Source organism: Bombus huntii, unplaced genomic scaffold, assembly GCF_024542735.1.
Source record: "Bombus huntii isolate Logan2020A unplaced genomic scaffold, iyBomHunt1.1 ctg00000278.1, whole genome shotgun sequence".
Lineage (NCBI taxonomy): Eukaryota > Metazoa > Arthropoda > Insecta > Hymenoptera > Apidae > Bombus > Bombus huntii.
In genome coordinates, this window is record NW_026099484.1 from 19,976 (window position 1) to 23,970 (window position 3,995).

Genomic DNA, 3,995 nt, shown 5'->3' on the forward strand with positions numbered 1-3,995 from the left:
CCAGGACGAGCACCTGGCGGGGGAGACATCCTCGGACGCACTCGCCGACTCGGTCCAGAAACTCCCCGTACGCGTCCAGGTCGATGTTCGGAGAGACGTACACCGCCACCACCGCCGCTCCTAGCCACTCGACCGCGACGAAGCCGCTGCCACGGTCCAGCAAGAGGCACGAGGCCGACGTCCACGTTATTCCTGCGGATCCGTCCAGGTCCCCGATCCAGTTGGGCGAGTCGGGTATACGATGCGGTTCCGCCACCGCCGCCAGGGCCACCTCGTTCTCCCGGATGGTCTGGAAGAGCAGATCTTGCGCTCTTCTCGACCTACCGAGATTGCATTGCAGCAGGCGCTTGAACTATGCCGCCACCTCCATGGCCTCCTCCCGGCCATCCGCCGCTGCTGCTGGTTCGGCGGCGCTTCCCGGTGTCTCTGCCGCGGCGGCTGCTGCTGCTGCTGCCGCTACCGCTGCTGGTTGGCGGATCGGTCTCCTCCTCTTGACCTTCGGGGGGCTGCATGCCTCTCCGCCCATCCTGTGATTCGCGGGTGCCCCGAGCGACTCGCACAGCGGACACTTGGGAGCGGAAGCGGGACACTCTCTGGCGCGGTGTCCGCTCCCGCCGCACCTGTAGCACAGGTGCCCTCGGTCCTCGCCGGATACGCAAGTGGCGCGCACGTGCCCCAGTTCCAGGCACCTGAAACACTGCAGCGGCCGCTTCGGTATGGCCCTTATCCTCGCCGTTGACCAGCCCAGGGCTATCTTCTCCGCCTGGGCCAGCTTGCGGGCTCCTGCCGCCGGACACCTGACCCATGCCGATCCGAGGCCGCCTCTGGTGGCGCCGATCTCGCCCACTTGCACTTCCGCGCTGCCGCATCCCGCCGCCGAGGCCAGTGCTCTTCGCAGCTCCTCCTTCTTGACCGAGATGTCAATCCCGGTCACGCGCAGCTCCGCCATCCTGGTCGGTGTGGCGATTCTCACCGCCGTCGGGTCTAGCGTCTCGGCCAGCCGCGTCGCCAGTAGCGTCGCCTTTCCCCTGTCCTTGTCTCCGGGGACTTGTATTATAATGGCGCCCGTCATCGCCTTCTTCATCTCGAGGCGCTCCGTGCCGAGCTCCGATAGCGGGATCCTCGTTCTTGCCGCTTCCAGGACGTCGGCGTACGACATCCTCGCCCCCTCTTTCAACGTCAGGGTCACCGCGGATGTTCGCGGTGCGCGAGGGGGCGTGACCACCTTGGGTGTCCGCGGTGGTCCTCTCTGCGTAGCGGGGGCGCTCGCCTTCGGTGCGCCCGTCGTCCTGCCGGCCTGGGGTTGCCGCTGTTGTTGCTGCCGTACCCGCGTCGGTGGTGGCGCGGTCGGACCTTTCCTCGCCGCCTCTCCTCCGGCGGCGGCGGCGGCTGCCTTCGCCTCGCTCGCCTTCTTCCTGTTTCTCCTCCTTTTCTTCGTCGTCTCCACCAGCTCCCATCCGCCGTCCTCCCGTTCCCTTCGGGGCGGCGTCGGTTGGGCGGCGGGAGGGTCGACGGGGCGGTCCCCGCTGGGTCGTGCTTCGGGGGTGCGTTGACTTCGCGCGTCTCCGAATCGTTCTTCGATGGTCCTGAGAATGGAGGGACCCAGTTCTCGGACCGCTCTCTCCAGGGCGTCCAGACGCGTCCTGTTCTCGGTTCCGCCTTCCCACGCGGGGCGGGCGTATTCGGGAGCCGCGTCGGAGCATCGCGGGCACTCGTTGATGCGAGCGGCCAGTCTCCTCAGCTCCTGGCGGAGGGCTGCGTTCTCCCCCTCCAGCACGGACAGCCTAGCGTCCACGTCGTCGGTGGCACGCGCTGGCCTTTCCCTCCTCGCGGATTCCTCGTTCCAGGCGGCGGTGATATAGCTCGCCGCGTTCTTCAGGGACCTGATGTAGGTCCCCTTCAGGTTCGACGACGTCGTCGCGACGTGCATGATTTCAGACACGTGCATCGTCAGGCCCGCGCTGATTTCCGCCGGAGAACTCGTCCTCATCTGCACCTCCAACTCTTCGGACACCACCGGTGTTGTCGCGGCTGCCGTTCTCTTCCTCTTACCCCTGGACGCCATCGAAGCCAGCGACGAACGCGAGGCGATCGAGGCGACCGACTCCTCGTCGTCGGACCTCGCCCGCCCCCGCGATCCCCCCGCCATCGGTGACGTACCGTCGTCCATCGTGGCCGGCGCGAGAAAAACGTACTCGGACCTGTTCGCGGCTCTCAGCGAACGTCTCGTCGCCTTCCTCGGAGGCTCCTCCGCGGTCTCCATCCTGTCGTCCTCTGAATGTCCTCCTGCCGTTATCCTCCTCCTCTCTCCCGTTGTTTCATCGCCAGTCGTAGAAACGCGTCCGGGGGCCTGGCGGTCCACCCTCGAACGGCCGTGGTCGCGAGATATCGACGCAGCGGGGCCCACTTCACTACCCGCGACTGCGCCGGTACTGGGGTATCCCTCCCCTGCACCGTAAACTTTGTCGTTTATGTTCTCCATTTCCATATTGTTGTTCGTTTTTCGCCGAGGTCGTCGTCGAAGTCTCCGTCCTGGTGCCACTCACTCTTTCGCGCCCTGCCCCGGTCGAAGCCGGTGCAGGGCGACGGGGAGCCCCGCGAGAAGGTGAGGTGAGTGGTCTTGACAGGCATGGGCCCGCCAACTTCTCCGAAGTTCTCCGCACCGGATCGGCGAACCGACGGGTGCCAAGGGCACCGATCGGCCGCCACCCGACTGTAAGAGAACATCAGATCCATCGGGGTTTCCCAGGGCATGGTCCTATGCCCCGGGAACCCATGCCCGCCTCGTGCTCCCCAACCTAACCCCAACCTAACCCCAACCTAACCCCAACCTTTTTTTTTTTTTTTTTTTCGTGGAGAAATCCTCATGGACACCCGCTAGGCGGGTAGTGTCGGACTCTTACCGACTAAAACTCCACGGTGGCCTATCCTGACGCCTGAGTCGAGACGCACCCGGGTTCTCTTCCGAATTCTGCCGGTCACCCCCGGGCGTCTATCTCTCCTTCTTTCGAAGGGAGGCATCCTTGCTCTTCTTTGGAACACTAGGGGGGACCACACCCCCTAGCGCCTCGATCCTGCGCGTCTTCCTGGGGACCCCGTCCCTGACGCCTTTCTTCCTGGTTTCCATGTGCTCCTGTGGCGGCCGGGATAGCTCCGCCGGTTACCCCCGGGGTAGTCCTGCGCTCCGGGGGCTTCTGCCTGCCTAGTACTCCTTGGAGAATCCCAGAAAAATGGCGGCGGTGCGCCTCCTTCCTCTTCGCCAGCGCCCGCCCGAACGTTCACCCATCCTTGTCCGTGCCGCGGCGACCGTTGCTTAACCCATGTGATCGGTGGGAAGTCCACGTCTCCACCGCTGCCAGCGGGCGCTGACAACCTAACCCCAACCTAACCCCAACCTAACCCCAACCTAACCCCAACCTTTTTTTTTTTTTTTTTTTTTTTTTTTTTTTTTTCGTGGAGAAATCCTCATGGACACCCGCTAAGCGGGTAGTGTCGGACTCTTACCGACTAAAACTCCACGGTGGCCTGTCCTGACGCCTGAGTCGAGATGCACCCGGGATCTCTCCCGAATTACTACCGGTTACCCCCGGGCGTCTATCTCTCCTTACGTCGAAGGGAGGCGTCCTTGATCTTCTTGGAACGCTAGGGGGGACCACGCCCCCTAGCGCCTCGCTCCTCTTGCGTCGTTCTGGGGACCCCGTCCCCCTGACGCCTCTTCCTGGTTTCCACGCGCTCCTACGGCGGCCGCGGCGGCGCCGGTGGCGGCGTCGCGCCCCTGTAGCGCGTTGTATTCCTAGGGCGCTGCGACCTCCTGGACGGGTCGCGATCTCGTTCCCTGCTACGTTCCGCCCGCTCCTTCGCCAGCATGACCTGCTCGCAGTAGGTGCGGACAGCGGAGTACTCCTGGCGCCCTCTGAGCATGGCCGCGACGACCGCTTCGGGGGCTAAGCTCTCGCCGATTTCGAGCCGCAGGACGCGTCGTGGTTCCGCCCACG